At 40.6% G+C, this 27,438-nt stretch overlaps 1 protein-coding gene across 4 annotated transcripts in view; it reads left to right on the top strand.

Moving 5' to 3' along the window:
• The window catches only part of LRRC4C (leucine rich repeat containing 4C), a 591,735-nt gene that overhangs the window by 306,265 nt on the left and 258,032 nt on the right, over positions 1 to 27,438 (top strand). The window lies entirely within an intron of this gene.

Genomic DNA, 27,438 nt, shown 5'->3' with positions numbered 1-27,438 from the left:
TGACATTTCTCTCTTCCAAGAATGTCTGCATAGCTGCACTGTGAGTGCCATTTCTATTTCGTCCATGTCATTTTTTTTAGTAGCCTGTTACAAAGAGGAGGAAAACAACCTTGTAAAAATATTACTGCTGATGGTGATTTATTTTTTGGGAATTGATGTTAAGCTGACCTTAAAATTGATGATGTTGGACACTTCAGTGAAGTTGATATAGCAGTAGGACAGTCTCTTCTACATGAGTCTTATGGGTGTGTCTGACTTTGTTGACAGCGTTCCATGTTGTGAACGTGGGTGCAAATTGTGACATTATCACAGAACATAGTGTTTTGGGAAATTGATTATTTCCCCCCTTTGTGAGCTCTAAAGTTGGCTCTGGCAGCTTGATGCTGCAATCAAATGAAGTTATTTTGTATTTAGCTTGGAAAAGAACTTGCTGCATTCCATTCAGTCCCATGATAACTTTCAAAGTCATTCTTCCATATGTGAATTCAAACTGGTGTGTCCAGATGCAACCCATTTACACATCCTAAAGCAGCCTTCCCCAAGCTGCTGTCATCCTGATGTTTTGGACCAGATCAAGTAGGCATGGTGAGCAGTCACATGCATAGGATGTGTATTTCAAACCCTCGGGAGAATGTAAGATGCTCTACTAAAGGACTACAGGAACATCCTAATACTGTTTTAAAACTTTGATCAAAGTTCAAAACCATGTCAGGATAGCTGAGGCTGGAAGACTATATAAATCTAAAATAAGCCTGCTAAATTACATTGTCATCATCTCAGCATAGTAGATTTCCATTCTAGCATGTTGCATTAAAGAAGAATGTACAGTGGTACTTCAGGTTACAGACGCTTCGGGTTATAGACGCTTCATGTTACAGACTCTGCTAACCCAGAAATAGTACCTCAGGTTAAGAACTTTACCTCAGGATGAGAACAGAAATCTGCCAGCAGCGCAGCAGCAGCAGGAGGCCCCATTAGCTAAAGTGGTACCTTAGGTTAAGAACAGTTTCAGGTTAAGAATGGACCTCCAGAACGAATTAAGTTCTTAACCCGAGGTACCACTGTAGCTCATCCCCCCCACCACCGCAATGATACAACAAATCTTTTCCCCAAGTTCCCAAGCTATGGAAGAAGAAACCCAAAAGGCTTTCAGTCCATTGGCTTCTTCCACCTGCTGTTGGACAAATCCCAAAATAAATTTGGGTCGATACAGGTGGTCATGATAGAATACTAGCACCTTAAGAATCTACTCCCTAAATATGATGAAAAGCCAACTCTCTTGTGTTCACCAGCTAGTGACAACTATCCATTAATATGACAGAAACAGCTTCAGTAGCCCTAGTGGATTACTGGGGGTGGGGAAGAATTCAAAGCAGCCATTCACCCCTGCTGATTATTCAGGACTCCTCACTGGCATGTTATGCTGTGCAGTACAAATCCGTATTGATCTTCTTATATGAAGTGAGAAGTTGGAATGCCTTGTTGGCATCAAGTAGGAAGCCTACTGATTTCTTTTCTTGGAGAAGACATCCAAAGGGTAGCCCTCCTCGGAAATGCTTCTTCACTAGCTCAGAAGCTTATGTGAAGTTATGTATGGTTTTGTTTTGGCACATATTTTTTTCATGGTCTACATGAAGCCACCAAAAGAATTTGTAAATTTGAAATTAGGGTTTATTAGTATGCTTATTACACACTGTTCTGCAATTCATTATCTAATCAGTTCCTGGCAAGCATATTGTTCTCTTCTGAGACACTATCTGGGAGTGATGGTTGTACAGAATCAGGTCATTCTTAACTGTCATTTGGACCAGCCAGAAGTGATGTCAGTGAGAAAGTCAGGGAATGCTGCAGAAATAGGTTTACCTTTGACCATTGGGACATTGGTTGCCTTCTTGGATAAGGTGCACAATGTGCACAAGGTGCACAATGTGCACCTTATCAGGCTTTTTGTTGTCCTCCAATTGTATTGCTGACCTTTTGATTGATTTTTATTGCAATTCATTTATTTGTTGTATTGATTACTTTATTTTTTTTAGTAATATTTATTACTTTATTTTCATGTTTTTAATGGTACCTGGATTTTCATGTTTTTAATGTTTCAGGATTTTATTATGGTACGTTCTTACCTGCTTATAGTTCAAACTTTGCTAACACAATGGATCACAAATGCTTGAATAACTCTCGTAATTAGCAATGTATGATGAGCCTTATTGAGCCTACAGTGACTATTGTTGCTCTAATGGGACATGACAATTTGAAGTAAAATAATTTGTTGACAGAAGACTTAAACAATAAGATACATCTGACAAACCTATGTGAGTTGAACATTTTGTGCTTTAATTTATGTGATGATCTAAAAAAGAAAAACATTTAAAGAATACCTTGTGAAAAAGAAGGAACAAAAAGGTCCAGAATGTGTTTATTATTATTATTATTATTATTATTCCTAAAGACCACAGATTACAGAAAATTGTGTAACCAGCATGATGCAGCCTTGTGAGCAAGTCAGACATATGGGCCAGGCGATATCCCGTAGGATAATGCATGGTGCAAACCAATAATAATAACTGTACCTAGAAAATAAAGGTCACCAATCATAGTTAATGCCAAGAAATAATCAAGGATTTGGTAGGACCTAGTAGTACAAAGTGAGAGTATATGTATATATTTATTTCAACCTAAGAACATCTATTCATTGTGGGCAAGAAAAAGGAGGAAATTATAGGAAAGGCTGAAAAGATATTTTTGTTTGAGGGAGGCATTCTTATTATCCTTATACAATTTATGTGGCTCACACAGAATAAAAGTGTAGTCTATAAAGTAAAGCTTCCCACAATTTCTCCTCCACTGTACATCACTTTGCTCAAATTAGATTACAGGTGAGATGGACCCCTCAGACGCATGACTATTGTAAGAGGAGGGAAGATTTTCTCTGATTGCCTGTCCTACTATAGCTCCCTTCCCTCCCCAAAAAATGCTCCAGAGGGTTGGAGGAACTTACAAAACAGTGTAGATGGACTGATTCAAAGGATGAATTTGAATAAATTCTCTCTCCTCAATTTACATTAGCTGATATGCTTGCTGGGTTTAAAAAAAAAATGTTGCATGAGTGGAATCCCTGTAACATTAGTCTAAGAGCTCCTAAATGGATCAGATGCATTATTTCATTTATTTGGAAAAAGGAGGTCTAAACATGGATTTGACTATGCATGTGGCTTAAATGCCTTAACTGAAACGAACAGAGACCCCACAAGTGTGCATTCATGCAACTGTTGTCTTGTTCTGTCTTTTGTGGGGTAGATAATAAATATACCTACCAACTTTGGAAAATCAGTTTTACTCCTCCAACTGACCTTGAAGAACTTGTTATGTGTAGCTACAAATCTCATCAACCTTAGCGCATCAGAATCTGGGCTGGGAAGCAATTGGGCAAAATAAATTCTGGAACAGGTTTATATGCTCATGGCTGCCAGGTAGAATCTGCCAAGGAGAGGGCCTGCTTTTTTTTACATATAGATACACATTGAGATTTTCTGGCTCATCCCAAGGTAATATTTGCTGTGGTAAATGTAGGGAGATGATTCAAGAAACCGGGGTGGGGGGCATTATTACTTATTACTGAAAGTCTTACTACAATTAACTGTCAAAATAGCTGCTGTTTTAGGCTTCATGTTGACTAAAGAACTGCTTCCCAGAACTGCTTTCTGCCATGCACACACAGGCATGGACAATTTCAGTACTGTACATTCTATCATTACAACTTCTCCATTTAAGGAAAATATTGCATCTTTGTGTGTGTGTATTTAAAAAAATGATGTATGAACTACTGGTGATACCTGTGTAGCATTGCACCCCCCCCCCCACACACACACACAAAGGAATGATCTGTTAACTACCTAGGCCCTGAAAAATAACTTTGTGGTCTGTGTCATAATCCAATCTAGCTTCTAGGTCTCCTTCTATTCAATTATATATTTGTATCACATTTGAATGAGACACAGTCATTAGATCCAGTACAGCTTGTGCATAAGAGATCCTGAATTTCGACTGAGAAGCCTCGTCTTTAAACATTCACTTCAGATAACATTTTCCAAAAGCCTGCAACTAGAATATTAAAAGTGGTTCTGACTTCGAAAATTTACAAGACTTTTTTAAATAAAAAAAATGCATTGGCTTGTTCCCCATGTCAATTTAAACGTTCACTAGTTGTGGGATCCTTATGAGAAATCCAGACTTCACTCATCTCCTGGAAATGAAGAACTTTCTACCAATGCAAACATATATTTGCCTTTATATTTTCTTTCTTTAATTTAATTAGCACTGAGGCAATATCCCCCCTCCCCAATTTCTTGTCCATTTCACTAGTGGTTGTTGTTGTTGTTTAGTCGTTTAGTCGTGTCCGACTCTTCGTGACCCCATGGACCAGAGCACGCCAGGCACTCCTGTCTTCCACTGCCTCCCGCAGTTTGGTCAGGCTCATGTTTGTAGCTTTGAGAACACTAGTGGTAGTCAGGGCTTTTTTTCAGCTGGAACTTGCCAGAACTCAGTTCTGGTACCTCTCAGGTGGGCACCATTGCCATTATAAGAGAACAAGGGAAGTGTTCATGGTGAGTTCCAGAACCTCTTTTTATAGAAAATAGCAGTGGTGGTGGTGTTCCATGTAGGCTTTGAAGGCAAGACCTGACTAGGTAGTAACATGAGCTCTTTCTTCTGTTTTATGACATATTTTGCCATCACCATTTCTCCCCATACAATGTCCTTCTTGGGATGATGGTGTGTCATGATATAACAGCATCTTATGCCCATTGTGAGGAACATGACAGCTCTTCAATTAGTAGAGGCCTCCTCCCACAAATCCACCAGGATTTTGAGATTTAAACTGATGTGCCTTCATACAATTACTCTGTGCAACTTCTGGACAACCAAGAGTAATCTTCCAGGGAAGAAAAATCAGCCATTTGTTTATGTGAACCACTTGATAGACTTGTTCCTCAAATACTGATCAGGTAGCAAAAGTGCAACACACCTATAGCAAGAGCTTTCATCAAAGATCTAAAGGGACTCTGTGGTTTAGACCACAGCGCCACCTGCGCTTTGTCCCAGCTCCTGCAAGTAGATAAATAGGTACTGCTGTGGCAGGAAGGTAAAAGGTGTTTCCGTGCAATCTGGTTTCTGTCACAGTGTTCCGTTGTGCCAGAAGTGGTTTAGTCATTCTGGCCACATGACCCAGAAAACACCAGCTCCATCGGCCTGAAAGTGAGATGAGCACCACACCCCTTAGTTGCCTTGACTGGACTTAACTTTCCAGGGGGACACGGGTGGCGCTGTGGGTTAAACCACAGAGCCTAGGGCTTGCCGATCAGAAGGTCGGCGGTTTGAATCCCCGCGATGGGGTGAGCTCCCATTGCTTGGTCCCTGCTCCTGCCAACCTAGCAGTTCAAAAGTCTGTACACTGCTCTGGTTCACCAGAAGTGGCTTAGTCATGCTGGCCACATGACTTCCGGAAGCTGTACACTGGCTCCCTCGGCCAGTAAAGTGAAATAAGTGCCACAACCCCAGAGTCATCTGTGACTGGACCTAACAGTCAGGGCTCCCTTTACCTTTCCAGGGGTCCTTTACCTTTACCTTTTACCAATGTTCTAAAATATGTAGGAAAAAATTAAAAAGTGACCTTTGTGAAGTTTTGTTGGATTTGAGAAATATCTTTACTTTTATCCAAAGATAATAACTTTGAATTTTATACAGAGTATTACGGGGAAATTTTAAGTGCTTGTATGATTTCTATGACATTGTGAGATGACATTTTAAACAGATAAGACGACACCATTAGGAGATGGTTATACATCTCTCTGGCAGTTATTTTGATCACACTCTGACTGTGTGAAATTGCCCAATAGCTGATAACAAGCAATCTCTGAACATGTGTTGTCACTGCATGGAACCCATTATGATGAGTCTCTAAATTACATAACCCAGGGGAAGTTGAGCAGTAATATTGCAAATAAGAGTTCTTATTTGAAGGGTTTTGTATTCTTAATCCAACTTTGGATTTATTACACTTGTTCCTGGAAAGCACTGATAAACTAAAAACCCTGACAAATGCTCAGTCCTTGGGAAACTTCCACTCTAGAGTTGAAAATGACTTTGTGTATCAGACTGGAGAGTGGGGTGTTTTGGAATTGCAGAGCAAATTATTCCAGCAGATAAATTCTGCACAGCTGATATATACATTAGTGAAAAATTACTGCATACTCAGCAAATACTTCTTATGTGGGACAGGACAGTACAGCACAGCACAGTCTGCAAGGGTCTTAGCTTGTTGAAAGCAAATCTAGCCATATATCTCATGTTTTGTTTGATGGCCAATCTTCTTCCTTGAGGTACTTAAAGTGAGAGGCACAACTGTTCACTGAAGGCAAAGAAAGGATGTGTATTCTTCACATAAACTGTGTAGATAAGCAAAAAAATGTCAAATGGAGCAAATATCTGGACTTTAAGTAAACACTGATGGAGCCTGGATAAACTCTTGGGATTGTGCAATGACAATGATGTTCAAAAAAGGCAAATTCCATGATGGGAAATCTTAGGAAGATGATTTGGAAAAAAAGGGGGGTGTATTGTAATTCATTTATACATATTTATGGGACAGACCATACAGAAGGCTGATCGCCGAAGAATTGATGATTTTGAATTATGGTTCTGGAGGAGACCTTTTGAGATTCCCATGGACTGCAAGAAGATCAAACCTATCCATTCTGGAGGAAATCAACCCTGAGTGCTCACTGGAAGGACAGATCCTGAAGCTGAGGCTCCAATACTTTGGCCACCTCCTGAGAATAGGAGTCCCTGGAAAAGACCCTGATATTGGGAAAGATTGAGGGCACAAGGAGAAGGGGACGACAGAGGATGAGATGGTTGGACAGTGTTCTTAAAGCTACGAACATGAGTTTGACCAAAGCTACGAACATGAGTTTGACCAAACTACGGAAGACAGTGGAAGACAGGAGTGCCTGGTGTGCTCTGGTCCATGGGATCACAAAGAGTCGGACATGACTAAACGACTAAACAACAACAACAACATGGGACAGCTACATCTGGACTACTGTGTACAGTGCTGGATATTATAGAGTTGAACATGGAATGGATACTTGAAATACTGTGCTAGAGTCAATGGGGGCTGGTAGGGTACAGGGCAGGGCAGCTAATAGTGTGCTAATAGTGTGCAGAACCAGAGGTAGGTACAGCCACAGATAACAGCAGGTAGATCAAGAAACTGAGTACAGGCTTTCCAATCCATTGAACACAATGGGACTTCTAAGTAGACCTACATAGGATTTGTTCTATATATTCTACCCCCACCTCTTAGATGGCCAGATACAAAAAAGGACAGGACTCCTGCCCCTAGTTATGTAGAAGAGGGCATCAATCTGTCTCAGGAGTCAATGGAGGAGTGTGCCTTAGGGGGTGAGGTCAAACTCTTGGAAGGTTACAGAGCCTGATGTGGCTGTAGAGCAGAGCTTTCCAAACTGTGTGTCACAACAAGTGAACACTCTTTGTGCTCCTCCGGAGGCTGGAAAGAGGTTAGTTTAACCTCCAGTTTGCTAGTAAAACTGAATTACTATTTTGTGAAATGATGCATGTCAAAAATTGTATCACCAACATGAAAAGTTTGGAAGGCTCTGCTGTAGAGACTGATGTGGGAGAGACATGCCTTATTGCAGCTGGGGCAGATGAAGGCATCTGGTCATGCTGCTCCAGATGCAGCATGACATTTCTTCTCTCTGCACTCCTCCCAGCAGTCATTCCTCCTCTGGCCACTGCTATGGGTTCACGACCTGACTGTCTCCAGGCACTGCAGTCCTCTGCAAGCGATTCCCACACAACAGGGTTGAAGTTTCCAACCTTCATGTCACATTTGCATTGCTTCACATCTTTGTAATGCAGAGTTGGTTTGCCAAGGGGCCTGGTGCCTGAAGCCAGCTCCCCATAGAACACATCCTTGGGGACCTTGCCATCTTCCATTCTGTGGACATAACCAAGCCAGCATAGATGTTTCTAAGACAGGAGTGTGAACATGCTGGGAATGTGGACTTGGGAGAGCACATCCTTGTTTGAAACTCTGTCCTGCCATGTGACGCTCAAAATCCTCCTGACACATGTAGAAGGGCAAGCTATATCTTCCAGAAGTCTCTGTTCTACACAGGCATTAAAGTTTCAGGGTCCCTTTCCTCTTTTACATCTGGCCTCTCTGTCGCTCTTTCTCTCATCCTCCTGCATCTATGCACCATTCTTTCCTAAGCACAGAGTGCCATGAATGCTTGCATGGGGGTATTTTTTGCTCTTGTTGTTGTTAAATTACCAAAAGCAGCATCTTGTTCTGGCTTCTGTTAGTGCAACAACTTAGTGCACAGTCAGTTAAGTTACTTTGACAACCGAGGCAAAGAATTCCACAAGCACTCACTACTGGGAGTTAAAACAAACAAACAACAACCAACCCAATAACAACAAATTAAGTAATAGTTTGATGCCCTTTTATTATAACCCCAATCTGCTGCCTGAGGCTGCATCCTCCCTTTCCATAATGAGAAGGCCGCCTCTGCAAGACAGGGATACTTACATAGTTTTATGCATCCTTTCAGGTACTTTAAAGCACAATGCAGACTAAGGGGAAAAAGTCATTTCAAGCCCTTTCAATTTTGGCTTCTCTTTCTGTCATTCAAAAAAATAGCCCCCTTTTTATGGAGGTCACCTTCCATCTCACTGGGTGTGAATTTGATGGCAAGAGGGAGAAATGCCTTCTCTCCTTGTTTGTATAACAGAAAGCTTTCAAGCTGATCTCATCACTCTCTGCCTGCATTTTGTAGGCACTGACATCAAGTCAAAAACATTTTCCTTCTTCAGTAAGAGACAGGGAGGAGCTGAGTGCCCATGCTATGTGCTGCGCAGAATGACAGGTTGGTGAATGGGAGTAAGGGTAGATAGGGCAAATATCAAATAGTAAATGGGGTTGTCTGCATTCGCCTTACATTTAGTTCCAGGCTGACAGCAATACACCTAGCGGTTATTCTCATGATGGGCATCAAAGAGTCAGATGTGAATGGTTTTCCTTGATGCTTTGACTTTTATTTGGTCTCATCAGCAAGCACTGTAGAGGAACAATGCCTGTTGCAATTTCTCTTCTGCAGTGTTCAAAACTCAACTCAACTAAAACCCTAACAGAATCGCCCCAAGGACAATCAGTTGAGGGTGGCTTCTCAAGTTCCCTGGCAGTTCTGAAGGAAGAATAGTGTGTGAAGGAGGAACAAGCACATATCCATTGTGGATCATCGGGAGAAAAATCAAACCTGTTGGAGAGTTAGTGTCTGCTGTGGCTGTAGACACCAATACAGGAGAGACATATTTTATCAAAGGTGGAGCAGATGAAGGCATCCAGTTTTGCTGCTGCAGAAGAACCATGCCATTTCTTCTCTCTGTGTTCCTCCCAGCAGTCATTCATCTTCTGGTTACTGCTGTGGATACACAACCTGTCTCCAGACACTGGCTCATCTGCAAGAGATTCCGATACAGCGGGGTTAATGTTGCTAGGCTTCACATCATGTTTGCAGCCATCTTTGGAACGTAGAGTTGGTGTGCCAATAGGCCTAGTGCCTGAAACCAGCTTCTCACAACCTATCCAGGAAGCAGTTCAATGGAGGTGCTGTAAACATAAGCACTCTCTTTGCACACTACTGAGAAATATGAAAAGAGAAGTTCTTCTGGAATTTCTCAGTAACATCCTTAAGATAAAAATGCTTGAGCTCAACTCTGTCTAATTTCAAATAGGGAATGACTACTAATGATTATTCAAAGGTGATGGAAAGTATCTGTGTATATTCTCAAACTTGCCTCTTTGTTGTCATAGATCTCTTTTTCCCCTGGACCAAGCTGTGCCTCAGTTTAATCTATCATCGCATATAAATAAACAAGAGGAGCTATATGATTTACATTGGTGAATGGTTACAATCACCATTAAACTTAAAAGTTCGTAAAGTCCACTGGAAATATTATAACATTTTCAGTAAATGTTACAACCAAATGAGTGCCTTCAATACATGTTTAAAGGTCTATCTGTTCCAGACAAAGACTATATACAATGTCACTGGTGTGTCATTACTCTGCTTTTTGACACAGAGACTTCCTGTATTTCCTATTGGGCCTCGTGTAGCATTTTTGATGCCAACAGTCACCAACTTGCTAACATGTACATAAACAGGGAATTCCCAATTTGTGTGTGACTGCTGACACACACACCATTTTCAGCACTGGAAGGGGGCGGAACGGGGTGGGCTGACTTGTGCGATGCCTCAGAATGCAACCCCCCAGGTAAATACTTACAGTTCAGGCAGTTAAGTTCCTTTTAAAACACTATAATGCAGCCCACTGCAACATGGAAATCAAGTCCTCCTTTAGAAGACAATATGTGTGAAAGTAGTCCTGACTCCTGAAGGCCTCCAAATTCAAACAAAACCTAGGTGAGACAGAGACAGGGTGGGAATGAATTTGTGTGTATGTGCGTTTGACTTTTCATCTGCTGTTGGAATTGTACATGACTGCCAGTTGTTGCATTTTGAGTGTTTCCTTTTTTTTTTTTTTAAGTGATAACTGGAGTGGAGTGATGTAGGGTGTGTGTGGAGGGTGTGGTCACTGAGTCTTGACAGCTTGCTTCCTGAATTCCTGATTTGTGCTCTTACATGTGAGCATGCTGTTTGTGCATGTGACATTTTTGAGATTCTCAAGACATATATTACTGTACGTTGCGCTCTGAAGCTGTATCTTGATGTATTCTTTATTTTGTATTCTATTCACTCTTGTTTCATTTTCATTTTTACTTATGTCTACTGTTTAGAGACATTTATTGCTTAATTGTGTTACTTAAAATGCGGATTGTTGTTAATTACTAGTATTGGTTGCAGAGAACATGGAAATTATATATATTTATATAGTACTGATTTTTGTTGTTGGAGGAGTTATACTATTTAGATATTTGTTGGAATATAAAGCAGTATATAAGTTCAAGAAACAAATGGCAAGCCAGTTTTAATACTGGCCTACAGATGCTCCACTGGTAGTGGATCCAGGAATGGGGCATGTCTAGTGAAGCCATGGATCCACAGGATCCTGTTCTTCCTTATTCTCCTGAGAATTCCAACATAGGCCCTTAAAGTACCCCAGCCCTGGAGCTGGCACTGCTAATTCTCTCCTGTTGACTGTAATGAGATTGGCTGCATCTCCCTATTATGGCTGCTGTAAACTAGAAGGAATTTGGATGTTGCAATGGTTCAGCTGCTGACTTTCCTCCCCCTGTAGGGAGAATTGCTCAGAACATTTTCATCTGAATGCATTCAATTATTGTATTTCCACAACTGCTGTGGGGGTGAGGGGCGGGATTGCCATCAATGTGGTATGCTTTTGCTATCATTAGCGCTTGGTTCCAAGTATGGGCCCAGAGCATCTTTGCCCATTCAAGCATACATTAATGCACAAGAGCCTGCCATCAATCCACCTCGCTAAAGCATCACTAATGACGAACGCAATGCTGTGAGTGAAAAAACAGGAGGTTTTACCGTGAACAAGTTGCAGTGATGAAGCTCAGTGCTGTTGCATTTCCCAAATGTTCTAATAAGTTATTTCTTCATGCATTTATTCCCCGGGAGAAATGTTTTTCATGAGGATGATTTCCTTCTCTTTGCAAGGAAGAGGTGTTTTTCACACAAGCGATGTTAGCTCTATTGATTTTTCTAGTGATTAACATGGGGAAATGAGTGATATGCCAACAATATGTTGCAAGTCCACTGTGTTGGACACACAGAGAACTAAGAAGCTTATGCAGGGCAGAAGTCAAGGACTTGAAATAATGTAAACTTCTGTTGCACTTGACATTTGGAGCTCCCTCCTTATTTTCTTTTATTTATTTATTTCTTATTTATTTCTTATTTTTTGCTGAGGAGTTCTTTGTGTAAAAGTCCATTCTTGGGCATTACTGTCACTTCTGCTTTGACTATGGAACATTAACTCTGTTTTTGTTGCTCACATCTAGCAATGATGAGATGAAACGTGGCATATCCAGGCTGATAACCTAACATTTTCATACTTTTAAATGCATGTGTGCGCACACGCACACACACACACACACACACACACTTAAAACTCTCCTTTTCCTGCTGGCTTCTTTGGTTGACTATTCCCTCTGTTTAGAGCAGAACAGTAAGAAAGGTAAAGGGAAATAAACACATCCATATCTTTATGAATGATTTCTTTTTCTTTCTCTTGATTCAATGAGGATACATGGTTATGCTAAAAATGAAAATGTTTCAGGATTCTATATTGCAATAAACATCTGTAATGCATCTCATTAGATTCTGTAAGATAAAATGGGGTTTCATGCACTGCAAACCCTGAAGTGGAATGCCTTAAAACAGTGGACATGAACTTGTTGATGAATTTCCACATAGATCATAGGAAGATCTCTTGTACTGGGTTAGAACTATTTGTCTATCTAATCTTATAGGGTCTATTCTGATTGACAGTGACTCATCAAGATCTCAGGCAGTTGTCTTTCACATCTTCTGAAAGCTGGTCCTTTTAAACTTTAGGTATCAGAGGATGAACCTAAGACTCTCTACATACAAAACACACACTGTACTACTGTGCTTTGGTCCCTCCCATAACTTTGTAGGGGAGTACCTGATTGCTAATGACAGTCGAAACAAAACAAAAAACATTCCTACCCGTAGCACCTTAGAGACCAACTAAGTTTGTTATTGGTATGAGCTTTTGTGTGTAGGCACACTTCTTCAGATACCAGTGATAATGCTAATGATAGTGTTAGAAGCAACTGACATTCAGATCAGTTCACACTATGAAGAAGAAGAAAAAATCTAGTGCCATTTCCCCTTAACAGAAGAGTTATAGCAGAATTATTTTCAGGGTTGTGTTGAAATACAAGCCAGAAAAGAAAACCCCCAACATGTATTTTGTATAGTTAAATTTTCACCTCTATCTTCGGTACATTGTATTTTATTTTATTGATATGGCTAGTGGCTGATGCAAATAAAGATACCGGCACTTCTGATTCTGAATTTGAGGCTTATAAGGGTCATCTCTTTTTTGAGGTGAGTACTCTGAGTATCTGAGACTTGTATCCATGACCTTGGAAATAGAAGTGTTGGTCTCGGTCTCAAGGGACTAAAGTTCCCAGATTTCCTTGGCAAATGGAATGATTTGAAGCAGTTTAAGTCTTGATATACCCTTGATATATATATTGATATACCCTTACAAGGAAAACAAACAGTAGGTCTTTCAGATCAGGGTTAACTAGCCAATGATATTGATGAAGTAAATCAGATAAAGGCAATGATTAAGGGAGTTGTCTGATGGTCTCCTTGTGCCAGCCTTCCCTATATGGTGGCTTCCAGGTGTTTTGTACTACAATTCCCATCAGCCCCAGCCAGCATGGCTAATGATCAGGGATAACTGGAGTCCAAAACATCTGAAGGACGCCATGGAGGGGGAAGTTGTTTTGTACTGTCAGTCTGGTTATTCAGCTACCTGCTCCATTATTCTAACTCGGGCAGTATTCATCAGTACTGAATTAAGTAATTAAAAAGAAGTGAATGAACCAGCAGTGTAAAGTCTGGTATTCTGCACCTGCAGAGCAAACATGCCAGAGTTTAGCTTCTGCTCTCTTTAGAGCACTGGGTATTGCTTGGCAAGGAAGAGAAAAGTCTCAGGATTGCAATAAATCTGTGCATGCTGTCTTCTGCCTGGAATCACTAATTCACTAGGACTTTCTTACGTCCACCGGAGGGTCATTCATTTTCTGAATTGCTCAAACCTTCACACAGAGACATGCACACTCTGATTTTGGGAAGCAGCCGAGTGAATGTGTGCATCATTAATTTCCATGGCCTGTGCTGAAAATTATCCAGAATGTTTTCCATTAAAATTCAAGGTTCATATCTTCACACCTTCCATGTAGCACTGCTCCAAATTAAACTCACTTATAAATTAGGAAAGGTGCCAATGCAATCATAGTATATAGCTTAAGTGCTAGAATGATTTCCTGGGTTTAAGCTAACTGATTCTCTTCCTGCTTTGGTATGTTTTCAGCCCTCCCCACTCCTACTCATACAGCCTTCCTCAAATTTGTTAAGACCCATGAGATCATACTGCTAACGTGATTTGTAGGGTAAGAAGAAGAATATGAGACTGAGTGGAATGTGAATGGAAAGGTAGCTTTATATTATACTGATAGACGTTAAAATGATTTGTTCTTGTGCAAGTGCATTGAACAATACAGAGCACAACTTAGTGGCTTTCTTTTTGAAGCTGTCGTAGGGGCATGTTCCATATTTGATTGGGCATCTGTTGTGAGCATACCAATCACTTCCCCGCCCTTTAGTCTAATACAATGGTCATATCACATTTGTTTTGTAGGCATATTTTTGACATATACTTGGCACACACCCTCTGTTTAAAATCAAATAGTCCAGTAGGAGCTTTTGTTACAAAATGTATGCGCCCACAGGTGAACCAGTAAAAGCAGTATTGGCAAACAAAATATATGTTCTGGGTTGTTGTTTTATTCAGGGAAAGAGCAAAACATTCAAAGCTAGTGGCAGATTTTGCTAAAGCGATGGGACTTTTGTGATATGGGCAAAACCTTGCACTATTAATACTACTTGTGTCTTGCTGATAGTGAAGCTTGAACAACCTTACCATGATTTCGGGACTTTGTTTTGCTATGCAAATAACAGGGATTGATGGCAGTTTAAGTCATGGCTTGTGCAGAACGTTCAATTGAAATACACCAGGAGACCCTTACAACCCCTCTAAAAAACAATAACAACTCTTGTGGAGCATGGAGACTCAGGTTATAGCTCTCCTGACCTTGACATATTTATCTGCTTTCTTCAATATAGGCAGCATTTTTGTGTGTCTAGAGTCCAAAAGTTGTATTCTCCACTGGGGTGAATTAGAAAGCCTATATGTGCAAGAGTTCTGAATGCACATCATAGTGCACACAGAGTGCAGTACTGGATATTATATATGGAAATGCCTTAAAAAACTAAAGGCATACCTTGCATAAGCTTTACAAAATGTGATTGTGATCCCAAGTCTGTGAACAGAATTACAGTCCTCAAGACAAATGAACTACCACTGAACTGTTTAAACTTGAGCCTGTCACTCAGTCACCTTTCCTTAGTTAGTCCTACAACAGGGATCCTTGACAATGCAGAGTTTTACATGATTCTAAGTTCCATAGAAGAAAATTGGGCTTACTGCAATGGAGTATGTCTGTTAAGGATTACAGCCTTAGGGATAAAGGTAAAGGACCCCTGGACAGTTAAGTCCAGTCAAAGGTGACTATGCAGTGTGGCGCTCATCTCACTTCAGGCCAAGGAAGCCAGCGTTTGTCCACAGACAGCTTTCCAGGTCATGTGGCCAGCATGACTAAACCGTTTCTGGCACAACAGGTCACTGTGATGAGTGCCAGAGTGCATGGAAATGCCTTTTACCTTCCTGCCACAGCGGTACCTATTTATCTACTCATGCTGGTATGCTCTTGAACTGCTAGGTTAGCAGAAGCTGGGACAGAGCAACAGGAGCTCACCCCATTGCACAGATTCGAACCACCAACTTTCTGATCGGCAAGCCCAAGAGGCGCAGTGGTTTAGACCATAGCACCACCCATGAACTCAATGGGACTTACTTGCAAGCAAGATTGTGCTGTGCCAATTGACTCTTACTATAGGGTTTGAAATACCACATGACTGTGCAGAACTACTGAGAAATTGAAAATGTTTTCTTTCTTCCTTTTCTGTATGGAGAAGGAACCTTCAAATTCAATTGGGGAAACACTTGGTGGCAATTTTCTAAATTTGTGCAACAGTAGGAACAACTAATGTGGCTTTTGCATCTCTAGTTGCCTCCTGTGAAGCTTCTACCATCCCATACCTCATATCCCTTTAAAAGGGTAAGAATATCCTGCTGTGGTATGCTGGAAAAGAGGCACATCTTGGTCATAGTTGCTGGCAGCTAGCTGACAAAATGCTGACAGCAGCATAATAGCTTTTTTGCAAATGAAATCCATCACCTTGGGCCGTGTTCTCTTCATGTCTCATAACCTAGTAAACAGCATCTGGCCTCTTCTTGACTTTACCCAGGCAAATCAAAGCAAAGGCGCATGAGTGGAGAGGGTGTGCTCTAGGGGAAGAAAACACACTTCCACTGAAAGTGCTTTTCCACTCTTTGCAAGCGAAAGGGAATGGCTGGGTAGAAATACCCAACTTTTCCATGTAATAACAGCGTAACGTAGCACCTTTTGTTACTCCTCTTCCTTGAAGGAAAAAAAGGAGGGAGGGATAGCTAATGGCTTTAGAGATTTCTCTCTGTGTAACAGAGGTATGTGCAGAATCTCCTTGTGGGTCTCAGGCCATAAAGGTATTGTAAAGTAGCAAAGATCTCAGTTTGAACTCTGCTCTCTCAAGAGACATTGATGAGCTCACATTACACAAGGCAGTCAGACAAGCCATAACCGCTCTAAAAGTATGGGGAGTGCTTTATACAAATGAAGACTCGGGAGACTGACCCGGCAGGCCCATGCGATCACCCTTTCCAACCCACTCCTTTTTGGAATCGATCAGATGGGGTGGCAGGGTCTGGAGACCCCCACAAGTCCTTTGCCCTTTCGCCGCTCCCACTCTCCTTCCTTAATGCATTATGGGCTTTGGCTAGTTGCCTGTTTCAGGGGTTGAGTAGAGATTTTTGCAGGGATTCCTTGACCAGCCTTTAGGATCCCTTTCCATGTATATGTTCTTACCTGGGAGTAAGTCTCATTGAATTCAATGAGATTTCTAAATGGATGCATGACGATTGTGCTGTTGTATTAAGGTTTTGTAGCAGTGGTGCAGAGGTTGAACCCCAAAAGAGCAACACTTGTCAAACAAAGGAAAATTACTAAAGGTTCTCAGTACACTTTCCATTGTTCTTCTAAAGGTACTCTGCACAAGTTGTGACACCTGAATGTTGAATGCAGATTGGCAGGATTATATTGTTACATGTTTTTAAAATCTCAAGCAAGCTCTAGTGTATGGTTACCAGATTTTTTCCAATGAATAGGGAGTCAGTAGTGGGGATGGTGAGGCAAAAGACCCTGGGCCCAAGCACACATGCAAAGCCCTTCCTTCGCACCCTGCGAAACATAAATGTGCAGAGTTTTTTTAAAAAAACTGGGCAATGGCCGCACACCCGTGACTCCCGAGCCTCCCCCAATCTCCTGCCTCCTTCCCCCTTTGTTTTGACTGATCGAGCGAGGCTCAGGAGTCACGGGCGGGTGGCCGTTGCCCAGTTTTTAAAAAACTCTGTGCATTCATGTTTCACAGGGTGCAAAAGAAGGGCTTTGCACCTTGCCTGGCAGAGAAACTGTGCACCTTGTGCCCCTCCTGGGCAACGGCTGCCCGCCTGCAACTCCCGAGCCTCCTCCGATCTGTCAAAACAAAGGGGGCAGGAGATCTATACCACCGGACGTACTGGTTCCTCTTCAGCAGTGGTGGCAGCAGCGAGCAGCTCCTGAAGCCAGCCAGAGCCAGCTGCGCTACCAGGCTGGCTCCATGCTGATGAGACTGCTGCTTCCATGTTTCCCGGGGACAGATTTGCAAATCTGGGGACATTCCGGGGACGGAATTTGTCCAGGGACGGAATTTGTCCAGAGACAGATCTGGGGACTGTCCCCAGTAACCAGAGACGTCTGGTAACCCTACGGCCTAGGGGGTGGTGTTTGTCCTCAGTGACCTTACGTTGTGCCTGTCTAAGTTGCTCCTATCCAAATTCCAGGACTATTGCCAGAATAAAAATTTCACAATAATATTATGTTATTATAGGCATATAAGTGTTATTTTCTCATGCTCCTTGTGATTTAATTAATATTAACTGGGATGTATTTAAAGCTTGGAAGAATGCTCGTTTAAGCTTGCTAGGTCTAGTAGCTCATTAATCTCTTGAAAGATGCCATCTCAGATAAAATGCTTCATCAAACAATAGTGCTTCAGTCATAAAAGAATATAATAGCAAAAGCATTCAAAACTGAGTTCCTAATGTTCCATTTCCTAAATGAGGCAGCCTATTAGCTTGATCTCTGCCTTACAGATGAATGGGAAGATTGCATGCTTCACACAGAACTTTTTATAGTTGAAACAATTGTTCCTGTCTCCCTCTGTTCATGTGTCTTCTTGCTTTATATATCATATTGAAATCGTTTCTCTCTCCCAGCATGACACAAGCCCTTTTCAGATATTCAGTGGATGTGTATAGGAGAAAAGGAGGGAAATCACAATTGCACACATTGTCCCTGCTGACTCTTGCCACCACTTCAAATAGGTTTTCTCAGCTTCTCATATAAATCCTGAAGTACAACAGAACATTTAAGCATGGATGCTTATAAAGAGCTTAATTCTATAATGCTGCAGTCCTAATCCCCTTGATGTTGATGGCTGGGGGGTAGGGTTAGGATAGCACATAGTGTCCCCTCCACTGGTAGCAGAAGCTCCATCTCTATCCAACTGGGCAATAAATGACCACCAGGAATAACCAGCAGAAAGCCCACAAAACAGCCTAAATGCACTCACATATCTTGAATATTTATTAGATCAACCAATTTTCTTAAATATAATTTGATTCAAAAATGGATATGCATTTTCACGTAAATTTTAAAAAAGGTTTCAAATTCTAAACAGGGTATTAAGTCCTAAATATAACATTTTTTAATATTAAGCCGATGTTAAGCCTTGAATATAATAGCTCTACAGTTTCCCATCATGCTATTGAATGCTGGTTTTAAAAAAATCAATTCTTTTTCTTTCATCAAGTGGGATGGAACCCAAGAAGTTCACTTCCTTTATTCATGCTCAAACAACAGATATTAATTAAGTGATTAAACAAACCCATCAGATGTGATGCCATCACCCATCACTTTCTTTTCTACCTACTACTGGATCAAATTTCCTTTCCCAAACTAGGAAACTATGTTTTCTATAAACCATCTCTTGCTTTTATTTTCATACTTCACTTATTTCTTTACCCTCTTTCCCCCTCCTATTTTGTTCCATGCCACTCATGCAGATTTATAGATCCCAGAGGAAGCTGACTGTTCCTTTTCACTGAGTTCCTCCAGCTCAATTTCAAATCCCAGCCTCAATGGGCATCATGTGATTTATACTCAGTCACTGGGGGATCAATTCAACTGCAGAGCCTATTGAGACACATGGAAAACCCACTTTTATGTAAAAATTTATGTCACTTGTGACAGTTAAACAGCTGATAATTTCCCCAAAACTAGACGAGCCACATTTTTACTCCAGTGAAGGACTGGCAGTGCCAAGATTTATTCCCCTTTCTACCCCCTTTTCTCCTTTTTATTTGAAATGTCTGGTTTTGCTGCTCACAGCAGGAGATCTCCTGTCTCCTATATATCATATTGAGGCCACATGAAAGATTGTACACACTACTGCTCCCAGCATGAGTTATGACTGACTTTATTACAGCATATTATATAAGCACAGGGAACATGCAACTTAGTTGTTATTTTCCAGAGGACTGAAACATTGCAAAACTTATCTTTATATTTATATTCCATTCATTATTGGCTCTAAATCTGCTCCTCTGCCTTCCTAATGTCTCTGGTATATCAAGTGTTGCTTGATTCTTGTGTCTGCTTGGGAGGCAAGAGGAAGCATTAATGGAAAATATTTGTGCTGTTGTATTTTCCCCCTCCTTATGGGCTGTCCTTCAGCCTAGGGCAAGCCAAATCTATTGCTCAGCAAAGAATAAAAGATTTGGATGTACTAGAGTTACTTACATCAGACAATGCACCACATACATTACACTCACTTGGTCTGCCTAACCAATGTATGCCACATCTGTATTTTCTAAAAATAACCATGTACAGAACGGCTGCTTACCGCCCTTCCTGGTGGTTGCAGCCCAACACAGAACCTCCTCTCCACTTGGGCATGCCATGCCATCTTTGCCTGTCTCCCTGTCCCCCTCGGCTGCCACAGAGGCTCACAGGTTCCTGCCAAAACCCTCTATTCAAACAAGCCAATCCATGGCGGCCACGGGGATGAGTGGGCAGGGCATGGTGAGCGGATCTAAGGGAGGCAGGCTTTGCTCAGATCCTTCCACCATCTACCTAGCCTGGCTGACTCCCAAACACAGCACCCAGTCGGCCGGGAGCATCACCCACCCTTCCCTTCATTAATAGTCTTTTACTGCTCTAACCAAGGAGATATTTGCTGTGGTCTTTGGACTGTTGCCATATTCGGGACCAGGAAGGAATTTCCCCTGCTCTGCAGGTTTCTCCTTCACCATAGCACTAGTCACAACTTTGGCAGTTTAGGCCTTTGGCGGAATCCTATAGTCTTTCATCCAAACGGGGTGTGGTGAAGTGGTGACTCACCCACCTCCTGTTCCTTGCTGTGGCGATAACAGGGTACCCCATTAGAAGGGTCTCTGTCCAAAGAGCCAGTTGTGTAGGGCTAACGGGCCAAGAGCTTTCCTCAGCGTTTGGTAGGCATCAACATAAACCTGTGTTTTGCAATGGATCCACCCCTGAATAGACCCTGTCATACTTCAGTCCCCCAGTAGGGGGGGCTGAGAGGGATACAAGCCCAGTGCCTGTGCCAATACTTCCTACATCTGAAATCAATAAAGTTGTGGCTATTCCAAATCTCAGATAGTTGTGTTCATTCATTTACCACTCAGTAGTTGGGCGCACCGGGACACTGCGGCTGGGCACGCAAGTGTTGTTTTGTTGGCACATATTAACATTTTACCCTTCAATATCTGAGATGGAAGGTTTACTAAAACTCCCTTCAAGGCCAGGTGCTGTCCTTACACTCATTTAGAATTTGAAATAGTCTCTGATGTGTTTTTTTCTACTGTAGAATCTAGTAACAGGCCAAAAAATGCATAATTATGAGGCAGCTTTCTGTTCAATCCTTAGAGAGCTTTTTGAGTTGCATCATTGAGGGGTCTAATAAATTCATTACCTTATATATCTGAATGCTGTAATATCTGCTAGCTCCCAACTTGTCACATTTGTTCTTCTGAGGTTGTGGTTGATTTTTTAAATATATAGAGTGATTTTTTCTAGGGGTATGCAGCACCTCTTTTCCCCCAAATGTTAGAAGTGTACCAGCACTATGTTGTTGTTGTTTTTTAAAAAAGCAGTGTGTGTGGGGGGGGCGTGCATATCTTTCTATATATAGATATATCTGGATACAGATATAGATATATAACGGTTTGTTGACTGTCATAAATATTTGCTTGATATCTGAGGTCTAGTATGCACATCTTATTACCATTAGTAAAGTCTTTTCACAGAACAAAAGTCTAACAATTGTTATTGTATTTGGGTGGGTGAAAGGTGCAATAATCATTAGTGGTGAATTCCATTTCATATGCATAACATAAAATGCTATGTATGCATTAACACCTCTGCCAGATGTATATGGACAGGGAAACACTATTCCCCCCATATCCTTTAAGACTGCATTTGGACCTTGTTAAATGCACTATACTTGTGAATTTCAGATTCATAACATGAGAGCTATCCTGATTGTAACCCAGTTCAATCAAAACTGTAGAAGCCAGCTCTGTTATTTTCAAAGGCATCCCATAAATTTTTAATTCATAAAAATGTCATCTTCTATGACTGCAGAGTTATAACATTCACAGGCATAATGCTAAGCACGCTTATTAGTAACCAGATGCTGAAGTATGTGTGTGGTGGGAGGAGAGTCCTATGCCTTTCATTGAGGCTGAACCTGCAGATATGAGGAGGATCAGCTTTGCCTTTAAATATCCCACTTTGTCCCAGACTCAAACTGTATAGCCTGTGGCCAAGTACAGCCTAACCCACAGGGGTCAGCAAACATTTTCAGCAGGGGGCCGATCCACTGTCCCTCAGACCTTGTGGGGGACCGGACTATATTTTTTGGAGGGGATTATTTGCCCCACAAATAACCCAGAGATGCATTTTAAATGAAAGCACACATTCTACTCAGGTAAAAACTTGCTGATTCCCGGACCATCTGTGGGCCGGATTTAGAAGGCGATTGGGCCGCATCCAGCCCCAGGGCCTTAGTTTGCCTACCCATGGCCTAAGGGCTTCTGTATAGTCCAGTATTCTATTCTCATAGTGGTCAACCAATGGCTTTGGAAGCCACAAGCTAGACCTGAGGTACAGCAATATTCTCCCCACTTCTGCTTCCCAATAGCTGGTATCTAGAGGCAGAGTGCCTTTAGCAGTGGAAGGAGAACTTAGCTATCATGGCTAGTGGTCATTAATAAACTTAGTCTCCATGAATTTTAAAGCCAGCCAAGTTGGTGACACTAATATTTCAGTATGTTCATTTGCCTGTCTCGAATCTTCCAACATTAATGTTCCCAAGTTCTCGTATTATTGGCGAGGGAGAAAAACTTCTCCCTATCTGCTGTCATGTGCATCTTTATCACCCTTTCTTTTTTAAAAAGCCCTATATATTTTAACATTTCCTCAATAGGAAGTTGCTCCAACCCCTTGTTCATTTTTGTCACTCTTTTCTGAACCCTTTCCAGTTCCACAATATCTTTTTTTGAGACGAGTTGACCAGCAGCTGGATCCTCACACAGCATTTATACAGCAGCAGCTCTTTCATCAGGCTGTGTCAAAATGTCTGAGAAAGGAATTTTTGAACAATTTTGTTTTCTCCTTTTCAAAGCTGCTCCTGAGTTGCTGGAGAACTTCCCATCCATGCATCCAGTTTTAGTACTGTTTATATTATTTTATTATTGTTGAATCAAGCAGTGGTCTTTCCCCCTATTTCTTCCAGTCCTCAACTCTCAGCTTACTGCTTGTTTCCTTCACCAATGCGAACTAATAACATTTCATTCAGCATTAAGTGATTCAAAATTTCACTGCTCTTCCAATAATATTAAGTGAACTCCCCTCCTGCATTTCACCACCCACAAATAGCGTGGAGAATTTTGGAAGGTTATTTTTGCGTAGTCTTAGTTTTGCCTCTCCCAGAAATGTAGAAAGCATCTCTCTCTTTTTGTATTTGTGTGCTTATATTACACCTAAAAAGAAGCGACTCCTGCATGTTGTGGATGGGTAATAACCTGAAATTGGATTTGTGTAGTCAAGAGCAACATTAGCTAAATGAGTTGTTCCTTTTTTAATGAATCAGCTGGTATACTCTATCCAAGCTAGTATAGTTTATTCGCATCACAGCTTCCCTCTACAGATTTACACTCAAGGCTGTGAAGCCTGACTTCATTACTCTGGCTTCAGCTCTGAATCCAGAGGACCTTTTACTTAGCACTTGCTTTGCATTAAGAAATATCAAAAGGCACTTTATATTTACAGCTCTTGACAATGCTTTAAACCTCACAGGTCGTTCTTGCTAAATTAAATAAAATCTGCAGCACAAACTATGCAAATATATTTTGTCATTCTCCTCTCCAAAGTGCCTTTAAGCATTCCATCACAGGAAGCATGATTAGGTTAGGATATTTGCTTTCCCATAAGCACCTGTTGAGGGTTTTTTTTAAAGTGCATTGTTCTTTGCTGAAGGCAATAAAGTTAAATATTTCCTTCTCTAATGAAATGACATTAACATCAATGATAATAAATAACGTATCTATGTGACCAGGGTTAGAACAATGGTTTACAGTCAATTGATGTACTCTTTAGTGTTCCTTACCACAGTGTATAGAATACTAAAAAGTGGATAATGTAGAATTTTAAGGATCAAATACTTTAAGGATCAAATCAATACTTTCAGATGTCTGAAAACCAGAACCTTCTGCTAAAACCAACTCCCCACCCGCAAATCATCTGCTGTAAGTTTCTCTTACTTTCCCCCTCTGCTAGGGATGAATGAATTTATCAATTCATCTTCTCCCAGCAATCTTTTCTGCAGCAATTTGTGATTTTTTTTGGTGGTGTGTGTGTTGTTGTTAAGGAATCCCCATGAAAATCATTAGCATTTTAGTGAGAATTTATTCTAATAAAACCATTTTGTTATAAAGATTTGTGAAATATACACATTTTTTTCAAAATACTTTCCTCTAATAATATATACTTCTGCACAGAGCAATTTCCCCTAATATAATGTATCCTGTATGTTATTTTCAACAATATGTGCAATATATTCATATTTTAGCCTAGTAGCTGCATTTTTGAAACTAGGCTGGAGAATGGCATTTCAAGATTCAGAGAAGTGCCAGTTTTGAAGACTGGCTGTGTTTCAGTTCATGTACTGTATCAGAAAGTACGGATTTGGTAAATTCACCTTTAAATGCAAACCGAATCAAATTTATTTGCCTTCCCTCCTTTATTTCTAGATTACAGTTACATTTTTAATCTCCCAAGTTCTGTCAGAGGCTCACTTCTCTAACACCTTTCTAAACCACTGAAATCTTTACTATTTAGGGAAGGATATGGCTTTAGTTTTGATTTTTTTTGGCAGACCACAATTTCCCCCCCTATCTGGACCAGGAGTTACCTCCTTTCCAATTAATACACTGGAAATATCAAAGTGACATTATTTCTCTAATCAGAGTTTAGCTTGCGATCTTCACACTTCCATGGATTGTGGATGGAAAGAACCAGTTGTAAATCAAAGCATCTGCTGCAAAAGATGTGATATCTGGCTATTTCCACCAGACCCATCAGGTAGATAAGAACAATTTTCTCTGGCTCAGCCGGTAGAGTTGCTATTTACTGCTTTCTTCTGTTAGCCATGCCTTTTTGAATAGATTTATTTACAGCATTTGTATTACCCTTGGAAGTCAGGGTGTGATTTAATGATTTACTCTCTCAGCACTAGATTAAATGGGAAGTATTGTCAGTTGATCAAAGTATAAGATATATTGGATTTTTTTCCTTTCGTAGCATCTTTGCTAAGTCAGGCATAAAAAAGTGAACCAGTTCAGTGAACTGAGCAACCAAGTGATGTTAGTAAATGCATAGCCCTAGGCAGCATCCGTGATGGTATTTTAATCTATTTTTAAAGATCAGTTGCATTTTTTGTGTGTGTCTGTGATGTGACAAGAGGCCTTAAGAAAATCCTAACTGTGAAATGTGTCAGTGGTACAGGATTTGAATAAGTTTGGTGCAGACCAGCACAATAGGTGCTTCATAAAGTTGAACAACATACACCATGCATGTTGATATGCATTTGGCTTTACAGTGACATGTTTTGAATCCCAGTCTCTATGTTACTTTGAAGTGAGGCTTATGTTCTCCACAGGCCTTTAAAGTATTTCAAGAAAAGCTGTGAGTAGGACCAGATGAGAGCACACATGTGCAGCAAGATGTTTTAAACAAGCTATAGTTTAGGGCCCCACTCTATTGGGGGCCCCCAAAAAAATTAAAGAAAAAAAACCTGAACGTACATTTCCAAAATATAAGGATGAAAAACAAATAAAATAAAGCCTACATACAGCAACAGTGTTTTGTGTTGTTTAGGCTCCTATTTGTTATGTGTGAATGGCTTTAGATACATATTAGCTCCATAAATTACCATATAGCATATATTCAACACAAAAAACAGGGACAATTTGTTGTTGACAAAGGACAGCTGGACATATAAAGGGCCCCATTACCTTCAGTAGCTTAGGGCCTCATCAAACCTAAATCCAGCCCTGTCTAGGAGGGAGGATGTTTGGGCTCTGCTATAGGAACCAATATGTTTTGACCCAGTACTCCTTGTGGGACCTTAAGCAACATTGAAGACCATTTCTTTGTAGCACAGGGCTACCTTGTACAGCCTAGCCGCCTCCCGCATTCATTTTTTCAGTATGTGGGACATTGGCTGAAAACTGCTTACCGTATTTATCATCATGTTTATTAGGATTACCGTCAGCTGAATTCCATTCATTTCTGTTCTATAAATAGCACCCCCTAAACCTGTTTGAGAATAGAGCCAGTTTAGCAACCCAGAAACTTACTTGCTTTTATTCCAGGTCTGAAGAAAAGAATGTATGAATGAAAACTACCATTTGGTTGAATTCAATTTTTGTGTGAGTTTTTTAATCCTGTGTTAGGGATCAGGGATAAATATGATTCAATTTGCATTTAAAGTCAAAACTATCAAAGCTGAAATTTCCAAACAATGTGAGAACCAAAACATAGCCATCCTTCAAAATTCACACTAATTCAAATATTGCGATCCAATTTTACAACCAATGTTTACAATATGCATATATATGGGGGGGAGTGTGTATAAAAATTGATTGAAATAATATGTAAAAATGCATAATATTATGTGTTGTTGATTGAAAAATTGTGTACATTAGTCAAAACTGCATAATAATATGTTAAGTGAAATTCATATTGAAATGCTGAATTTTCTTCATTTTTAAAAAAATGCTAATTGATGCAGAAATGTGAACTGAATTTAAGGTTGGAAAAAAGAGAAACTGAGAGAACCAAAATTGCTTTCATTGCTACCCTCTGTATGATCATCACAGAGATGAAGATTGCCATGAATGCCATCTGTGACTGCTTACATGGCTACAGACTTCTCTCCCATTTTCTAACCTTATTCTTGCCTTTCTAAGCTGGAGGCCTGGCTACATAAATGTGCTTTGTGAAGACTGTTCAGAAATGGTAGCCTGAACAAAATGAGTTGGTCTCCTCTAGGCTCGTCTCAAGAACCATATCCCACCAGTGCCTTCAATACTTTGCTAATTCCCACCAGAATCTGGGAGGCAATTCACGTTTCTCTCCTATAATTGTTTTGCTTCCTCCATTGTCTCTCCCATAACAGATCAACTGAGAATGTCCTCTTAATCAGACCATCCATACACTGAGAAGGACTGTCTGTTCCTGCCTCACAGTTTTGGAACTTGGGATGAAGACATAAATTGAGACTGTATGTCTTGTATTTGGCTACCTTCTTATTCTTTTTCAGCATAAAGAAAATACAATGTGTTACATCACAATACATTTCATTTCATTCTTCTGTCTTTTTTCTGTCTCTTCTCCAAATGCCCTACTTTTTATCTTATTGTCTCCTTCCCTGTCATCAGCTTTTGTACAAATCTCCACAGACTGGCATATCTGTAAATTGCCTCAATTCCATCTCCATGAACCTCTCTGAAATTTTTATTTCTCTGTTACTCTTTAGGGTAAGGGTGGGGAAACCTCTTGTCTAGCGGCAAGTTATATCTCTTTTATCTTTCCAACTGATTCTCATAACTATTTGGGCTCTGTCAGCCATGTCTGTGTTTACTGAAGAATGTACTTTCTGAATGCATTTTCATTCAGAGAAGTAAAAGCGGCAAAAATGAAGGAAATCTGTGCTTTTCATTCATTCAATATTTTCATTGGACTTGGCTAATCTGTTACTC

Source organism: Podarcis tiliguerta (genome assembly GCF_965153285.1).
Source record: "Podarcis tiliguerta genome assembly, chromosome: 1".
Classification (NCBI taxonomy): Eukaryota; Metazoa; Chordata; class Lepidosauria; order Squamata; family Lacertidae; genus Podarcis; species Podarcis tiliguerta.
This window is presented reverse-complemented; position numbering and strand designations above follow the sequence as displayed.